Genomic DNA, 19,922 nt, shown 5'->3' on the forward strand with positions numbered 1-19,922 from the left:
AAATTAAAAATATAAGTACCGTATGATCCAGCAATTCCACTTCTGGGTGTTTATCCAAAGAAAGCAAAACCTAACGTGAAAAGATATCTGTACCCCCATATTCATTGCAGCATTATTTACAAAAGCCAAGGTATGTAAACAACTTAAGTGTCTATCAATGGAAGAATGGGTAAGATATGCCATAAAAATGAATGAAATTTTGCCATTTAGGACAACATGGATGGACCTCAAGGACACTGTGCTAAGGAAATAAGCCATACAAAGAAAGGCAAATACTGTATGATCTCTCTTATGTGTGGCATCTATAAAAGATAATGAAAAAAACAAACAAACAAAAAAACCAAGTTCATAGGTAGAACATAGTAGTGATTGCCAGAGGTGAGGGCTGGGGGTGGGAGAAAAGGGTAAATAGTTCTTGTTTTTAGTTTAAAAAAACTGAAAAAATAAAAGTTCTCATGTCATTACTTCCAAATAGTTATTTCACATATTTAAATGTATATAGCAATAAATAATCTAATTCATCAACTTCTTAAGACTCATGACATAAAAACATAAACATAAACACAGCAGTTAGCTCAATCTCTTACATAGACTAAATGAAATTTTCTCTTAAATAAGACTGGCTGAATCTCTATCAATTTACTTATTAATGGAGTGATATTATATATCACTTTAAGTATCACTTGGACAACTTTATATTAGTATACAACTATTATGTTAGGTAAGCTCAACAAGTAACCTCAAGATTTCTCAATTTAGGTGATCAAAGGGGCTATTTGCATAGCTTCCATTGAGTATAATGAATTCTCTTCAGCCAGCAGAAAAGAGTTAATGAGGGAATCAGTACTCCATCATCAGATAAGCTATTTTTAAGTAAATCCTTAGAAAGTGAGAAATGAGGCCTAAAACAGACAACTATTTGTCTTTGATATTTCTGTTTTGTCAGATAAGTGATATCTATATAAAACCAGTATTAACAGATATGTACATATATTATGGTCTAAAATTAAAATTAATTTCTAATTGAATATGGACTGCAAACAGGTTTCATTTTTAATATAAAATAGGCAGGAATTTGTGAAGTGCCCACTTAAAGGGCTGAATAACTGGGAAAGTCCAATTTTCATTGTACATAATTCTCTTTACTAGTTATAATTCAACAGTTACTGAATTTGAGAAGCTAAAGGCAACTTTTCTGCTTTTCAGCCTATATTGCTATGAATAATTTTGGTGTAGGGAGGTGGCTGGACAGCAACGTATGTGTTATTTACATTTGCTGTTTGGTCATTTAAGAGTTGAATTCTTTGATGTTTTGGGTTGTTTGCTTTTTTTAAAAAAAGACTATTATCAAATAACTTTACATAAGCCTTGTCAGGGTTTGTTACATATTAGGAAGTTTCAGAAGATATAGAATAGCTTTGAAATTCTGAAAACTCCTGGAGTCTGCTGATCGACTTGGCATTCTGGCTTGGTAGTTTCTGAGGGGAAAATAAGAACAGCTACTAAAGGTTAAGGCCCACTTAAGCAGTAGTGGTGCACAATTCCAGGTAATTTTCTGATGTAGAAAGGATCGTCTGAGCAGTCTTTCTAGTCATATCCACAATCACAAATAATGTCTTTGAATGTGAACACACTAACATCCTATTGTGGCTCAAAGGATTGAGTAAGGCTCATATAAGAACAAATATTGGGGTAGATCCATGAACAATGAGGACAATTTCCTTAGACAGGAGATACTAGACATTGGGGATACCAGCAATGGAGTATTTTCACCACAGGAAGCCTACTTTCTACCTAATTTCCTATCTTTGAATTACAATGGTTCTGAAACAAGAATTCATCAGGAGCACTCAGAGGACTATGTCGGCATGAGGCACCAAGAATTTGCACTTACAACTTTTGATGGGATGCCTCTGGTCCAAAGAACATTTTGAGAACCACTGGTTTATACAAAGTCTTTTTCACTTTTCTCTAGAGGAAAGCTATTTTTAGAGCTATTTGTCATAGAACTCTTGATCCTAAATTTTGACTATAATGATTCTCAATATGTCAAGTAATTGTGACAACAGTAGAACACAGTACCAGGGAGATGTTGTAATAAGAGAAATACTAATGGCTATAGACAAAGATTGTTGATAAATTAGAAGATTCCCTTTCATCTGTCAGCTCTAAGACTGCTTTATTTCCTTAACTTATAAATTATATAGGTATCACTTCTCTAGAATGTAGGGTCTTAAGCTTTCTCCTTCATTTTCGAATTCTAGTTCTCCTTTGGAAAACATTACCATCTTCTGAACAAACCAAATTTATGTTTCTTAAAATCAATAAAGAAATACTCATGTGTTGTTCTTGTCTTTTAAATAGAGAAAAATAAGTACAGTTAATGTAATTCTTTTTTAAGAGAGGAAATATTTATTGTTTTTGTGGGGAGGGGTCGTAGGTGATAGACTTATAACTGTACTGAAAATAGTACAAGGAAATAACAAAACAGCTCCATATTTAGTAGGATTTAGTTTTGGGTTTTCTACAGACAGTGCTGGTCAAGTGAAAGATATAAAGAATTTCTTTCAGGTCTTAAAGACCAGACTTAGCACCATAAGCCAAAACCACGGCCTATCATTGCAACACAGGTGTTTGCAAATTACTAGATCATTTAAAGTTAATCTGGGCAACACACGGAAACTTCCCATTCTGAGTCTGAAGAAAACATGCAACAACTCTGTCATGCCTAGGGGAAATGTGAACTCCTAGGAGGGTGACAGTAGTTTGTATGTTGAATTTGATTTAGTTTAATAAGCATTTGTTCAACGCCTTATGCATTTTTTTATTACAAGGCTCCTGCCTACACAGTAATCTGTGTTCTCAAAGTATTCACTTTGGGTATTTTCTGCTTAATATTAAAATTGAAGCAACCTAGTATGAAGAATTAAGTTTTTACAAGTGTTACTTTGCTGTTGCCAGAACCAAACTTGATGCAACAACGGATCAAGAAGTTTAGGAATAAGCTGTTTGTGGGCTATCTAAATTAATCAAAGCCTAAATCAAACTCTAAATAACTTTAGATGATGGAAAACTTTAATATTTTTAGTGTCCATTTGACAATTTCAGAGTACCAACATTGTAGCAGACACTGGACTAGGCATCAAAAGCAATAGTGAACACAATCAGCACATGCCCAGACTTCGTGGAATTACAGGTTAGTAGGGAGACACACATTCACCAAAATTAAGTTATAAATGGAATGTGCCAACTGGAGGCATAATCAGAAACGGTCTGAAAATGGAGATGGGATGGTAGCATGAGGTGTGTACCACACACAAGAAGAAACAGGGTTTATGATTTGCTGTTTATCTGCTCACCCATAAGAATAGCAATTGGTCCTGTTTACTAACAGAGTGCTTACTAGTAGTCTTAAAAATGACCTGTGGTCAACTTTAATGCAGTAGAGGAAGAGAAAAAAAAGGTCTGGAACTATGAAAAATTCTTACACCATAATGAATACATAAAAAATGTATTAGAAAAGACAGGGTAAAGGCTATAGCAGTTTAGTGATTTGACTATTTTCTAACTTAACCATTTCTACTTAATTTGCTTGTTATTTTCATGTGCTAAAATTTCTGCTTGGATGGGTATTATGCTCAGTGAAATAAGGCAGGCAGAGAAAGAGAAGTACCAAATGATTTCCATCATCTGTGAAGTATAAGAACAAAGAAAAAAAACTGAGGGAACAAAACAGCAGCAGACTCACAGAACCCAAGAATGGACTAACAGTTACCAAAGGGAAAGGGACTGGGGAGGATGGTTTGGAAGGGAGGGATAAGGGGAATAAGGGGCATAAGAGGCATTATGATTAGCACACATAATGTAGGGGGTTCACAGGGCAGTATATACAGAGAAGACTCTACAGCATCTTACTACGCTGACGGACAGTGACTGTAATGGGGTATGTGGTGGGGACTTGATAATGGGGGGAATCTAGTAACCACAATGTTTTCATGCAGTTGTATATTAATACCGGAAAAAAAAAAAGTAACAAAAAAATTTATTTTGGAATAGCAGAAAGCCAATCCTGCAAGACTCCTCCATGATCTCGTAAGTTAGGAGTGCCCTGGAAGCAGGCCAAAGAATCTGTGACCGGGGGCTCAAATTCAGAGTGCCCATGAATAAAGATTTTGCAGTTAGAAGCTGAAATGTCCACTGAATTTGAATTCACATTTTAAACCCAAATGAAGTTGGTGAATTGAATGGCAGACCACCTTAGCAGCAGCTTTGTTCGCTTACAGGTTATTTCGTGATTTCAGCTTTGACCTGGCTTGCATTCTCCTTTCATGAACGTATTAGCCATTTTTGCACACAATTACTATGGTGGGTAGCACCACCTGGGCCCGATGTTCTACCTAACCCTAATTTACCGTAGGGACCCTATAAAGGTAGGTAGGCCACAATCACTGCAAACGCCTCTAAAAAATCACTATTGAATAGGTCGTGGGGGCACAGTTTACAGGGAAGTGGGGCGTCCGACCCTCTCGGTGGGCTCACCGCCTCTGACGCAGTAAACCCCCAAAGGCGGGAAGAGCTCGTTTACCAATCAGGCTCCTGGGGTGGAGTTTTCCCGAGCTTTGAGGGCTCTGTACCCCGTCCTCTCCTTAACTTTTAACCCCTCTTCCCCGGATCGTGCTGGCAATGCGAGGGAGCTGTTTATGCCAGCCACGAGACGCTGGCTCGCCAGCCCACGGTCTCAGCCGTTCAGCACTCGATTCGCTGGATGGAAAACTGTCAACCCAGGAAGCAACCGGCCCAACGCCCCGCGCGCCGCCCCGACGGAACTGACACCTCGAAGTGACACAACCTCCAGAACAATACGCAGCTACTCAGCTAATCCCGCGTGCGCTCTCCACAAAGGCTTCTGTGCAGTTACCCCTCTGGGTAGCGACCCCGCATGACCCCGACGCTGAGGCCCCAGGTGGAGCGCGGCTCGGCAGAGCAGCCTCCACGCGCCAGTCTCCATCCTTCAACCCCACTTGGCCACCGGCAACCGCCCGACCGCCCAAGCACGCCTACGCACCGAGAGTCCCACCCCCGGGAGCGGGCGGGATGTGGAGACCCCGCCTTCAGGGATCCTTCCCAACCGCGGCCATCCCCAGGCGCGGTCAAGACCTCGCGTTGTTTGGCGTGGGGGCGGAGAGATTCCGGGCTGGGGGCGGAGAGATTCCGGGCTGGGGGCGGGGCGGCGGGGGCGTTCTCGCGGAGCGGGCCCCGCACCCGCGGCTTACCGCGCATGCCTGGGCTTCCGACTACGCCGCCGGCCGTGACGGACAGGTCTCCCCTGCTGCGGGTCGGTACCGCCCCTCCTGGGGGCGGTGGCTGGGACGGCCTTGTTGTTGTGGCGGTAGCGGAGGGCAAGCTGCCGCGGAGCTCTGAGTCCTAGCGCCTGGTCGCGCGTCGCTGCGGCAAGCCGCACAGACCCTCGCCGCAGGTAACGCCGCCACCCGCGGGCTGGGGTTGGGCGGGCGACTGGGCCTGGAAGGTATCCGGGAGGTCGGGGTCCGAGGCTAGGGAGGCTGCAGGGTTCGGGGGTGTGCGGGCCGGGGCGGGCGGGCCGTGGGCTCTCACCTGGGCTCTGGGCCGCAGAGCCGCGGGGCCGCGCCCCGCAGATACCCGCGGGCGCTTCGAGGTCTTCGGCCGCCCTGTGACTTGGGGGTTGATTCTGGAGGAGGACGTGGCTCGAGGGAGCCTGCGGGCTGCGTCGGGCGAGCGGTGCCGGGGGCCGGAGCGGGTGCTCACGCTTGCTTTCTTCGTGCTTTGTCGGAGGGTGTACTCCTGTTGAAAAGTAATTTGGGGAGTAGTTTTGCATATCCAAGATTTTTTTTTTAACTTCCAGTACTGTGTATTTGTGTGTTCTTTTTTTTACAATTGAGGAATCATAGTTATATTTTTCAAATTACAAATGAGAAGAATTGGGGTACGAGGAGAAAGTATGGCTTTGCCAATAGTTATTTTCTCCCAGAAAGTATGGCTTTGCCAATAGTTGTTTCCTTCCAGTTAATTTTTTTTTTAAATTACAAAAGTACTACGTGCTCTATAAGACAAAATTACGCGGCCAAACAATGAGGACTGCTGCTATCCTCCCCGCCCCCCTCATTTTTCCTTCTTTTACCAGTCACCGGAAAGGGTCGCCAGTTTTCAGATGGAGTGGGTGTTCAGCCACTCAGGACTTATCTGTGCGTGTAAAAAGTATGTTTTTTTAAAAAATGGGGATCATATATAGTCTACAGATTTTATTGGCCAACATTATCTGCGAATTTTCCTTCAGTTTGTTACATACTTCGTTCTTTTAAAAAGTTACATAGCTATGTACTTTTTATTGCTGAACATTGCCTCCAATTTTTCCATATTCTTTTAGCTTTCAAAAAGGGCTACAAACTAATATTTTGAAACGTAATGTGAAACTTTCAGAATGTCTAAGGCCAGCTGGGGATACTTACTTATTAGGCAAGTTGAGTAATATGTTTACACGGAGTTTAAGTAGCTTACATGAGGCTTGGATGACTTCATAAACAGATTACTAAAATAGGTTATTATTATTATTTTTTTAAGTGAAGCTTTCAAAGTAAATTTAAATTCCACACGGTCAATTGAAAACAAATTCAACTCCTTAAATATGAACTGGCTCCCGTGTGAAGGAAAGGGTAGATAGAAGGCCAATGGGCCCAGAAGTTTGTATTTCAGACAGGTTAAAACACACACACATAGAAACAGCCAGGGATTAAATATTTCCGTAGTAAACCATTGGGAGTAAACTGTAAGTGAAAGGATGATAATACACCACTTACTATTAAATAAGACAGAAAACTGGGAAATTCCTGTTACATCTATTGTGCAGCAGAGCTGGAGGCTTTGTTGATTTAATCACTTGTAGTTACTAAAAATGTACTTTGTGTGTTCATGTTGGTGCTAGCTTCCAGGGAACTGAGTAAAATAATCTCAAAGAACAATCTAACGCAATCTAAACGCAGGTTCTAAACGCATATAGCCTGAAATTTTAGGCCCAATTGTGTAGTATTTTATTACTTGGGGAACTGCGTTTAAAATGAATGAAACACATCCATGGCATTTTACTTACCATCTCTCGTAATAATATGCCCTTTTTTATATATTACTACATAGGTGGCTTTCTCTCCAATCTGTAGATTAATGAACAGGGACCTTGAGAGAGAGCTCAGCTGCTCAAAATCATTTTCCTCTTATTGGTGGTGACTGCATTAGACTTAGGCTTAATCCAAGAACCTGGTTTTTGCTCTGCCATGCTGCCTCCCATTAATGAAAACCACCTGACAAAATTATTGATCGTAGAGTTTCCTTTTTTTGTGTGTTGGAATTGTTTCTTAAATGGAGACATGAATATAATCATATCCATTGAAATATCTAAAGTGTGAAACTCCAACGTTGTCTATTTAGATGAGATTTCTGGTGGTGTATTATTTAAATACTAAATTCCTTGAATTAATGTAATTAACCACAAAGAAGGGGATTGTGTTATGTTAGGCACTGCTTGATGCCCTGCTGGATATCATAATAAATTGTAGCTCTTCCAGGTGCTTTAATTCCTCACCAAACTTGGATGGATAATCTCATTTCACTTAACATTAATTTTATAAACCCAGTTATGCTCTTTGTAAACTGATAGGATGAGAAGAATATAAAGAGAGACCTAAAAACATTAAAACTTACTTATTTAATTATTAGTATGCATCATGACAATTTAATAGAGTATGTGTCGTAATAATTTTGGTATATTAATGTTTCGGTTTTCTAGCAGATGTGACAACTGTGTAGTTTAAAGAAATAATGGCAAATGCTGAAGTTAGTATCAGTTGTAATTTGTATTTGAATTTGTAATTTGTATTTGAATTGTAATTTGTAAAATGTATTTGAAAAGAAACCCACATATAAGAAAATATTTGAGTTTGTATTCTTGGCAAGTGTTACAGATAGAAATTGGATTCACATTTAAATGGCATATCTGTCATTGATTCTCTCTTGGACAACTTACACTGGATGTAAGTAGGTATTATAGATGTGGAACCAAAACGTTTCAGCACCAGAAAGATGTCTTTAGAGTTTGTTAAGATCTATGGACTTTGGACTAGTGGAGGGCAGGGAATCCAATGCTGTGTGTGTGTATTCTCAAAAATTAATGAGATTTTATTGCTGACAGGAAGAAATAGAAAGTTTATTTTCAATTCGGCCTGAAAAATCATTTTGGGACATATGTTCATGAGTAGCCAGAAATCAATAAACTTATTTAGGTCTTATGAATGATAACAAAAGAAGCATGAGGTATGATCTGGAGTTTAAAATCTAGTTGGGGTTTAAAAACTAGTTGTATAAAACTATTGTGGGATTTAGCATAAAGGATTTTATCCCTGCTTGGTCTTTTTCTAGGGAGAAATTGGTTAAGATGAAAGAGAAGCCAAAATAGTGGAGAAAACCTGAGAATTGGCCCATCAAAGTAGACAAAGGGAGAAGGGGGGTTTCTTCGAAGAGTGGGTCATCAGTATAGTCAAACGTGTGGATAGATACTAGGGAAGATGAGAACTTAAGAGTTACGTTTCTTTGAGATACTGAACAAATATTTAATTGTTGTTCTGTATTAGCCATGTCCTGCTGGGGCTTGAGTTGGAATAATTAACACTTTTAAGTTACTTGCACACTCTTACAAACCTGTAACAGGCATGTTCTCATAAGTCAGTTCAGTTTATGGTCTAAAGTTACAAAGAGTGTCTGCAGGGCTGTGGCATATGACGTCCTTGTCTTCCCTGTTTCTTCTGTGGGCCAGCACCTCACACTTGTCCTTTTTGCAGCCCTTTCATTTTCTCATCTTGCTTCTCACACACAAGTGCTACCTTAGACTGAGCGCTTCACTTCCTTTTTTGAGCTGTATTTTTCTCCTTTCTTGTCTCACACAGACCCATGGTCCCATTGCTCATTCTGTCTGTTGGGGATCCAGGTCTCCATCACTAGCCTCACCAATTTTTCTTATGCTTCAGACTTGCCTTTTGTTGTTCTCCTTGGTAAACTTTTAAGTAGCTTCATTTTGTTATCTGGAATCAGGAGGTTCAGAATTAAACTCTTATACATTGCAGATTTAATCCTTGCCTCATTTTCTCATTTTATATTAACAGCCTGAACATTTTCTTGTTTATTGAGGCTCAGAAATCAAAGGTCACTTTTGATCCTTCTTTCTCTTTCCACAGAAATAATTTTTGTCATTTCTTTACACTATTGTTCCTCATTCTGCCTTTTTCTGTTTTTCCAGCCCAGTACTTTTTATCCATTTGCCTCAACTACCAGGAACAGGAGACATCCCTAATCTCCAGGTTTTGTATTCATTGTGCATCCTGCTATCAAAATAATGGTTCTAAATGCAGACCTGATCATGCTGTTTTCCCTACCTGACAGAACAAAACAAAACAAAAAACCCCAAAACACTGTTTCTTAGGTTAGTCACTATGCTGAATGCTTTGTTTTCATTTATCTTCATAATAGTTTTATGTTGTAGATACTGTTATCCATCATACAGATGAAGAAATGGAGATTTCATGGGCCTGTAGGAGTTGCTAGTAGGTAGAATAACTGGCATACAAATTCCAAGCATGTTTTCCAAGTTAGTGTTCTTCACTGCTACGGCTCTGCTGAGTGGCTCCTGATTGTGGAATTAAGTCCTTGTTCCTCAGTGTTGCCTTTCAAAACTGCAGTGTTTGGCACCAGTGCTCCTCAATTTGTTTCTTGTTTTATTTCAAGTTTCTGTGCAGACTTGGTTGTTTCAGAAAGAATGTAAACTCTTGGTTTCTCATGTATTTCCACTTACTGGAATTTTCTCATCATCTGTGCCTGTTGAAGTCCCCCATGTCAAAGACCAGCTCATACACCATATTTCCCTAGAGCCCCCCTCTTCTCTGTAGGGTAGCAAGTCTCCTCTCTATTCATATAGTTGTTAACCTCTTGACAGTAACTTTCTGCTGTAAATTCATTTTTGAGTATTCAAACAGTTGTGATGTGATTAAAAAATGCTGAAAATAGAAACCATGTCTTATTCTTGTATTTTCCAATGTATGGTCAGGAAATATGTATGAGTGAATATGAAAATGCTCACTGGTCAGTTTCCCATTTAATGGCATTTAAGTGCTATTTGGTTGTAGTTGCTATATGGTACACACAGTAGTTCATTGGAATTTTAAATTGTGTGTGTGTACAACAAAACCAGATTTTCTCATTCCAGGCTATTAAATAAATGTGTTCTTTATTTTTAGGTTGAGTACTGGGTGATTACAACAGTTTTAAAAATTCATTTTTGTTTACAGTTGATATTTTTTACAATTGTTTCATTTGGTGTATACAGCTGATATTGTATATAAATATTCCTGTAATTGACATTTGAATTATTTTCCATGCTGTTGACTGAGACACATTTTCAAATGAATTACAATATTGTCTTAAGATACTGTGGACGTGAAAGTTAGGATAAATTTCAGGGTCCTCTCCTGTCCTTTTGGTGATACCAGGAAGGTCCAACTATGTGATAGGTTGAAAAGCCCTCTTTCAGATTACATATAAGTCTGCTTCCTAAAGAGTTCATGTGAAATTTCAGACTTGATTAATTGAGTCTTTCAAGGTTAATGGTTACCTTGTGGAAAAACTTTGTATTTCTTGCCTTGCAACTTATATTGTAATACAATCAGCCACTTAATAAGTAAGTAATCCTTGCTTTATTAAGTGAAAATATAATCCTTGCTGTTAGGTTGTTGAGGATGTAGGATATTTTGGTTGTGGTGATGGAGGAGATTTGGGGTTTCTTTTTGAAATGATTATAAAAGAGTGAGACTGATTCTCAAAGTAATGAATTTGTCAGTCTACCTGCTCTCAACTTTATAAATTATTTAAGTAATCACAAATACTTCTCTGAAGGTAAAAGTTTTAAGCAAGGTTAAAATAATTCATTGATTTAAAAAACAGTAGTAATATAATCACATGGTTCAAATTTTCAGTGGTACAAAAAGTTTTATAAATTGAAAATGTCTCCTCAGCCTCCCACTTTTCCTCCTGGGAGATAGCACTCATCTCTGGGATGATATACAAGAAACTATTAATTTATTTGTATACAAATACAGTTTTTCACTCATTATATCTCTAATATTCCATATCATATCAGTATATAAAAAACTTGTTCACTTAAAACTTTTTTTGCAACCTTAAAGTATATGCTATATGTTTGTAGCTACATATATAGGTTATATATATTATAACTTAACCATATTCCCTGCTGATGGGCATTTAGATTGTTTCTAATTTTTTACTTTTATAGCCATTGAGGCAACACTTTGAAGGAAGAGAAGTAAAAAGTAGAAGGTATTTCCCTGTAGAGGAAAATAAAGTTTGAGAGCTGAAATAGATGTTTCTTGGTGGGGAATGAAATGTATTCCTTTCCTGGCTTGATGATTAATAGGCAAGTGATTGGAGAGAAGGATGGAATCATACAAGGGTGATTGCTAGAATCTGTAGAGTAGGGATGGCAGTGGTGACTGGTAGCAGCTCTCCTGACCAGTTGTCTGCACTGGGTAAAGGTCAGTTCTGCAAGTGTTTAGAAGTTCAGTTCTTAAAAATGATACTTGATATCTGTAAACTGGTCTCTGGGACTGTGGCCTATAACAGTATATTTAACATAGGAAAACCTGTTCAGGGGATGAACTCAAATCCCTGTGTATCATCTAGAAAGATGTCATAGCCCATAATGCAATAAGTTTTATGTTGTCCATTTTTAAATTGTAGTTCTATTATATGTTCAAGATGAGATTTAAACATTTAAATAAATGAGGTTAAATTCCTTTTTTTCAGCAAATCTCCCCCATCCACATCTGTTCCTCATGGGTTGCTTGGGTGATGTTATTTTCACAGTGTGGTGTGAATCCTTTCAGACTTACATGTAAACAAAAATAACTTATCTTTGCATCTTAAGAATTTCAGAATCCTATTGAATAAAAAGTAAATGATAAGAATGGTCAAAGAATTGTATGGAATAACAAGTGAATAAGGTGATATTTGGGATACAAAGAAAATATGACTGCCCATTGATTCCTTTAGACCAAGGGTGCTATAAATACAGAGTATTATTGTATAACGTGTAACAGCTACTTAAGTCTGTAGCTGGTCTATCAGGATACTCCTAACAAGGCATTTAAAACTTTCCCAAGCTTTTTCTTTTTTTTGGTTGTAGAAGCATTGGCTTAATGACTAGTGATATATTTTCTTTGTCATTTTCTAGTCATTCTATCCTAAATATGGAATTTGAATGTTTTTCTAATAGACAAAAAAATAGTTTTTAGGTATTTGATAGGTACATCATTTCTTTTTAAAATGGTATTGTGTGCTCCCTAGGTCTATATGGTTTATAGATTTTTTAAACAGTGATTCATTTCCATTGACTCATTTCTGAACACCTCTGATTCTGATCTGGTCACTTAGACATATTTGGTCACTTACTAGTCATTGTAGAAATAACAAATAAGATGTCGTTTGTTTTTGCTTTTTTCTTCCTTATAAACGCATTAGGAATTCATTGTAGGAAGACTCATAAAGTATGGATAAGTAAAAAAAAGATCATCAGGAATGTTACCATCTGGGGTGTTAAATAGTTAAGTTTTGAGAAACTTCTGTGTAAATAAGAACACCACCTAGAAAAGCTCAGCTTTAAAAATCCTTCTGCCATATCAGGCAGATAGATTTGGTGTTGGAAGTAAGGAAAATGTGAGTGAGTTTTCAGGGCCTCGACTTTGCTTGACAGATGGTGGTGATTTGTGCTACCCCTGTAAGTGTATCAGTGGATAGATCAGTGTACCTTTATTGCTGCACTTAAGGGTTTATATAAGAGCATTATATATTCAGAGCCTTTGTTTTGATTATGTATCATTGTGTTTACAGTCCATCTTTAAAAAAATACAGGACCTTAAAGTTGTTAAAAAGAAGTATTTAGAAATGTTATAGCTTAAAAAGCAAGCAAAAAAACCCCACTTTTTCTAAGTATGTTATCCCTGTGACTCCTGTAAGTACTGGTACTCTCAGTTCTCTTGTTTTCACTGTAGTCTCTTGGTGACTAAGAGTGGATTTTTAAGTTCTTAGTCACTTTTATACTCCCCAACAGAAGAGCAAATTTGGGAATGCATGAAGATAGTCACTACGATTTGTTTCAAGAAAAAGCCTGCCAGTGGCCTAAAGTGACTTCACATGTATTGTAAATCTCATCCTGAAAAATTACTTCAAATACTTTTAAGCCGTTTTAATGGACTTGACCTTTTTTCTGCAAGTACAGTAATTTGAACTTTCCTTTTGTGAACCAGAGAAATTAGGTATGAAAACTGAAAGAATTAGGCTTTTAACAGTGATTTATATAAGTATCTGTGTATTGCAATCACTCATGAAACTGATTTGGTTCTGAAGGAAAAGGGGGGAAATCACCATGGCCTTAAAGCAGTTGAGCTATACCTTACTGTTAATGGCAAAACTTTATGGAAGCTTTCTTTTTCTGGTTAAGGACTTGTTCTGTTATCACTGTCTGTTTTAATAATCACTGGTTTTTTATTGTACCTAGATAACAGTAAGATGAATGCAGCTCACATTAATAAGTGAATTTCATATACATATGGATACACACATGTATGTATGCACATATGGACGTTTGTCATGTACAGTCCAGGAGCACTGCTCACATAGAGTGCAGTGCAGTTAGATTCCCTGCACTGCTTCAGGGAGATGCACACCATTCTTGTGTGAATGTTCTTCCTGGAACTGTGCAATATGAGATGCTAATGTCTTTGGTGTCTTAACATTTCCATGTGTTCATATAACTTTCCATTTATTTAATCTTCACAACAGTCTTTTCAAAGACACTGGTATCATTATTCCCATTTTATAGATGTATGAACTGAGCCTTCTTTTTCCTGAATCTGCTTCCTTTCCTATAAAATGATGATCTACAGTGTGTGAGGACATAGTTTTGATGTGAGATAGTCTGAGAATTCAAGCCCAGTTCTGCCTCCTATGCAAGTTATTTAATTGCTCTCCTTGGTTTCCCATCCTTGAAAATAATACTATTACACAGTTTTGTTAAGATTACATGAGTTAATGTACTTAAGATAGGCCAAAGCTTTATATGCAGTAAGTACTCAACCAATCATGGTTGCACTAATAATAAAAGAAATACTATTTTATGAGTCATATACTACTTCTCAGAGATTTTGAGATTAGCCAATACTTGTCAGAGTGAGGGACCTAACAGCAGTAGTGTCGCTGTAACTGGAGGCCAAACTTGGGAGCAACCTCACTATTAATATTGTAGGCATAGAGCCCAGAGCGGGGGGAAAAAGTCTAGGGAAAGCAAGGACAGTGACTGCTTTACAGTCAAGGACAGGCTGAGAACTACATTAGACCCAATCAGTTGTGTGTAAAATAAAGCTGGAGACTTGAGTCATCAGGATACACAATAAGAAGTGAAAAATTACTTCTGTGAAAGGGAATTATGAAATTTTAAATTATGGAGTATTTATACTGCACCCAGGCCCCTGAGGTATTCTTGACATACCATTATTATTTTCTCATGATTTGGATTGGCCAAGAAATGGTCGACTTATACTGAATATTCTCTAAGACTATGGAACAATTACACTATGTAAAGACTTGTTACTTTGTTTTTAATCTGAAACTTAGAGCTATCTTCCCTTTAACATTAATTCTTTTTACTCTCAGCAGTGCTAGAAAAAAAAGTATTTTGCAGAGTTTTAACATGTACATTATTTCTTTTGATTCTTAAAACTGAGGTGTAGTCAATTATAAGATTAATGGCCAATGGTAAGATTCATTATCATTGTTAAGGGAGAGGACAGGATGGAGTTCAGACCTTCATATATAGGTTTGATTCTGGATCTTTGTCTCAGTGTTAGCCCAGAACTTATAAAGTTAAGTGTCTTTTATGTCTGTCAGTGCCTTCTGTTGTGTAGAGCATTATTAAAAGCAAGTCCTGCTCCTAAACATCTTCATATTCTGGCTAGTGTGTCTTCCCGTGCACGCATTTATAGTGATACACCAAAGGTATTTTTTTACCTGCAGGGCAGTCTGTTTTCAAAAGGGAGTGCTCCCTCTTCAGGCCAACCTGGAATCATACTACATTAAAGTTTGGACCATATTGAATCTGCTACAAAATATCCTGGTGGGTACTAGTAGGTAAAATAAATGTATGGACTATCATGTACGTGGTCTTAATTATGCTGAACTGAATTTTTGAAAGCACTCAGAATGAATTTGTATGGTAACTTTCCACTATCTTAAAAGTAAGGTCAGGAATAAGGCAGTACTGAGCCCTAAGCTCTTTTTATTTTTATTTTTATTTAATTTTTTATTAAGGTACGATTGATATACACTCTTATGAAGGTTTCACATGAAAAAACAATGTGGTTACAACATTTACCCATATTATCAAGTCCCCACCCATGCCCCAATGCAGTCACTGTCCATCAGTGTAGTAAGATGCCACAGATTCACTATGTGCCTTCTCTGTGCTACACTGTTCTCCCTGTGATCCCCCACACCATGTGTACTAAACATAATACCCTTCAATCCCCTTCTCCCTCCCTCCCCACCCACCCTTCCACACCCCTCCCCTTTGGTAACCGCTAGTTCATTCTTGTTGTCTGCTGCCATTTTGTTTCTTCAGTTTTGCTTCATTGTTATACTCCACAAATGAGGGAAGTCATTTGGCATTTGTCTCTGTCCGCCTGGCTTATTTCACTGAGTATAATGTCCTCCAGCTTCATCCATGTTGTTGCAAATGGTAGGATTTGTTTCTTTCTTATGGCTGAATAGTATTACATTGTGTATATATACCACATCTTTATCCGTTCATCTACTGATGGACACTTAGGTTGCTTCCATATCTTGGCTATTGTAAAAAGTGCTGCAATAAACATAGGGGTGTATATGTCTTTTTGAATCTGAGAAATTGTATTCTTTGGGTAAATTCCAAGGAGTGGGATTCCCGGGTCAAATGGTATTTCTATTTTGAGCTTTTTGAGGAACCTCCATATTGCTTTCCACAATGGTTGAACTCGCTTACATTCCCACCAGCAGTGTAGGAGGGTTCCCCTTTCTCCGCATCCTTGCCAGCATTTGTTGTTGTTAGTTTTTTCGATGCTGGCCATCCTTACTGGTGTGAGGTGATATCTCTTTGTGGTTTTAATTTTCAATTCCCTGATGATTAGTGATGTGGAGCATCTTTTCATGTGTCTGTTGAGACCTAAGCTCTTTTAAGCTTAAAGTTTATAATTAGGCATGGTTTCTCCTGATGGTGTAAGGTATTAGAAATGCTGAACATTTTTTGTGTTTGGGATTTAGGACTAGGCATAATTTCTTTTATAAGAAAGAATGATTACATGGCTTAATAATAAGTCAAAAGATTGATGGTTTTATTTGTTGCAGTATTTTCAGTTGGTACTTCAAATTGAGTTTCAGGGCCTTCATAAAGTTCTTGTGCAGTCAGTTTCTGGTATAGCTATTGTTTAAGTTAGAGGACTTGGGCTGTTTTAAGAATATGACCGTTATATATGCGAGAAAATGAATTTCAAGTTCTATCAAGAAATAAGAGCATAAGTCTTGCAACTGACTGTTCTCGTGATACCTTCTTTCCTTTCCTTTACCTGGGTGAAAAATAGGAGATACACATTCTTGGATTTGCCTGATTCCCTACAGAGCTGTATTCTGCTAAGAGTGGAGGGCAAGTTAAGTTTGGGTCGTGTAGTAGACAAATAATGCTCAGGCCCCTTTTCCCCCATGTTCATGTTATACTCCCTGGAACATGTAAATATGTTACCTCATATGGCAGAGGAGGATTAAGGTTTCTAACCAGTTGACTTTAAGTTAGGATGACTGTCATGGATTTTCCTGATGGCCCAGTGTAATCACAAGGTTCCTTAAAAGTGGGAGAAAGAGGCAGAGTGAGAAGGACTAGGTCTGATGTTGCTGGCTTTGAAGATGGAGGAGAGGGTCATGAGCCAGAGAAAGCCGATGGGTACTAGATGCTTGAAAATGCAGGAGAACAAACTGCTCTAGAGCCTGCAGAAAGGAAGGCAACCCTGCTTTCATCTTAGCCCAGGGTGGCCTGTGTCAGACTGATGACCTCTGGGGCTCTAATACAATACACTTGTTTTGTTCCAAGGCCCTGCGTGTGTAGTCATTTGTTATGGCATGATAGAAAACTAATGTAGGTTAGTGTATTGTGACCATTTGATTCCTCGGGGAAATGACTGCTAAGCAACCCCTTCCCCCAACAAAATATTAAGGTGACATTTGTAAAATTGGTCATAAAACTAAACATTTGTATAACTAGATAAAACTAGTGCTATGCTGTTTAAATGGGGGAGCCTTTAGCCCTGTGCAGTGGGGTTTCCTCTCATTTTTTTCAGCATCCTGGAGTAATCTGAATAACTGAAGTTTTTCCTTTCGTTAAAGACAAAAGTGGTATATTGGGCAGGTGAATCAAAATGATGTGCAGGATGCTATTGGAGTTGGGCAAACTGCAAGTATGAAGACCATCTTGGAGTTAGTTATAGTAATCTAAAATTGATAAGGATAGTGACAAAAAGATTGTCACTAAGAGGAACAGGAGTAATTGAAGAGAGTAGCTAGTTTGGAAGGTGAGGGGCTATGTAGAAGGTTTTGGTTTTGGACAATTTTAATCACAGGGGATGAACTCCTTTCATCCCCTGTGAAATCTAGAAACTTATTAAGTGCACTGGACAGTTTGTGCTAAAGAGAAAGATGTCTTTAAATCAACAGAGCAGAAGAAAGGAGAAATACACACCTGCCCTAGAATCCCAGAGGAAGTGTTTTGAAGGAAGGCAGGGACAAAATTAAATAGCTGTTCAAATTGCTTTTCTGGCAGACAGAAACTGGGGTCCTTGTGAATTTGCTACATTGAGTCTTTCCAGTTTGGGGAAAGAGTCTTGAAGTTGTGCAAACTGTTCTCAGTAGAAAAGAAAGACTGTTCCTGTGTGTACTCACTGTTCATACACGTAGATAAATCCCCACCTTAGGCTTACCAGCTGTAAAAAAATGTTTGGAGAAATTGCACAAGGTAGTTGGGTAAGACAAACAACCAACAAGTACCAACTTTGAAAGTATTTTTGTCCTTCCAAAGCACATATACCTCCCTAGGCAACCCACATTATAATAAAACAAATGCCCTATAGAAACAGGGCTTGCTTTTTGGCAGTTATCCCTCTTTGACATGCAGTGTATTGCATTTTTGGTACAATAATAAAGTATGTGTGCCTTATTTAGTGTCACTTAATGTTGCTTTTTTCCAGAATTGTTTTCTGCTACATGGCTGATAAAATCTATTACTGAATTCTTAGTGCCTGTTTATATATGTATATCTCTGTGTGTCTGTACAACTGTGGGACTGCTTTTTTCCAGTAAATATTTTTTGATGATCTTTTTTCAATTTGAAATGCCACTAACAAAAAAAGTAACCTTTAATGTTGCTTATTTCTGGCATTTGTTTGAAGAATTTGGCTTTGGCTTTGCTATTTAGTTTACTTCCTCTTTTATTCCTTTGTGGATTTCTGTTTTTAGCCTGTCTACTATGTATATATGGAATTCTATGAGTTCTTCAATGGTTTTATTTTGTCCTTTTCCAGGTGTGCTAATAATCTATCCAGGGGAGATAAGGGCACCAGAAAGCTCCTGTGTTTCAGTGAACAAGCTTGTTTAAGCTGACTCCCTCTAGACTATGCCCTAAGACACCCTCCTAAGAGTTTGACTATGATGGATTTCCTGATTTGGAATTTAGTAAGATGGCAGCATTAGCAGCTGCTACCCTCAGTGCTCTTAGTCACTTGGCTGTCAGACTTGCCTCTGATCAGGATGGACAGCTCTCATTGCATGCAAAAGCTGGTGACAAGTATTTTAACATTTTGCCGAGAAACTAAGATAAAGCACACTCAAATACTTAAAAGTTATATAAAAGTTGAGGGGAGTGTTTGCAGGATATGGCAATTTAAGTCCAGTCCAAGGGATTATGTGTGTTTTCACTTGCAGAGTATCAGTATCTGTTGTATTCTTAGTTCATTTTATTGCCTAACTGCTTGTCCTTCATTCGCTGATTGATCTAAGTGTAGTCTTTCTGCTTTTTGGGATGATGTCAGTCTATTCCAAACAGGAGAGAAAAACCATACAGTAATTTGAACTTTTTTTTTTAATGGTTTAATGGAAAGAGTTATTAATTGTAATGGGATTGGCTAATAATAAGTAACCAGAGCTCTTTTTTTTTTTTAATGGTTTAATGGAAAGAGTTATTAATTGTAATGGGATTGGCTAATAATAAGTAACCAGAGCTCTAAAGAATACACAGCTAGCTGTAAGGAACAGCCATTATCCTAAGGCTATCATTGAGTACCTAAGGAAGAGGCCCACCCAGGACTGACATCCAGGCCTTGTGAGAGGGTGTGTGGCTCCTCGGACGGCAGAGAACCTGCTGTACTGCCTCCTTGGTGGGCTTTGCCAGAGATCGCTCTCTGGGGCATGAGAGAGGTGTTCACACAGGTGTCTCACTAGGGGCTGCCTTCTACAAACTGCACAGCCTGGACAGAGGGGAGAAGCTGCTGTCGGGCCCTTTAGGAGCAGGAGCCTGTTGATGGAGAGCCCTTAGGCATTGTAGGGTCTGCCAAGCAGTGCCCCAAACCAGGAAGCAAAGCCCTTTTCCTCTTGCAGTCTGTCTGGCGCCATCTGCTCACACGCTGGCCAGACATTACTCATCAGTTGGAATTGATACAGGAGGGTTTTTCTTCCTTTTTATTGGATAAATTTGATATATAACA

The 19,922-nt window shown here is 38.5% G+C and overlaps 1 protein-coding gene across 4 annotated transcripts in view; it reads left to right on the forward strand.

The window, feature by feature from the left end:
- Positions 1 to 5,271: 5,271 nt before the first annotated feature.
- The window catches only part of PCMTD1 (protein-L-isoaspartate (D-aspartate) O-methyltransferase domain containing 1), a 69,662-nt gene continuing 55,011 nt past the window's right edge, over positions 5,272 to 19,922 (forward strand). For 3 of the 4 annotated variants that reach the window (XM_036878887.2, XM_036878890.2, XM_036878891.2), the window contains exon 1: positions 5,273 to 5,476. The gene's annotated coding sequence lies outside the window, so the exon portion shown is untranslated. Of the gene's footprint in view, positions 5,477 to 19,922 lie in introns of all 4 variants that reach the window. The other variant, XM_036878888.2, reaches the window with a different exon arrangement.

This window comes from Manis pentadactyla, chromosome 3, assembly GCF_030020395.1.
Source record: "Manis pentadactyla isolate mManPen7 chromosome 3, mManPen7.hap1, whole genome shotgun sequence".
Classification (NCBI taxonomy): domain Eukaryota; kingdom Metazoa; phylum Chordata; class Mammalia; order Pholidota; family Manidae; genus Manis; species Manis pentadactyla.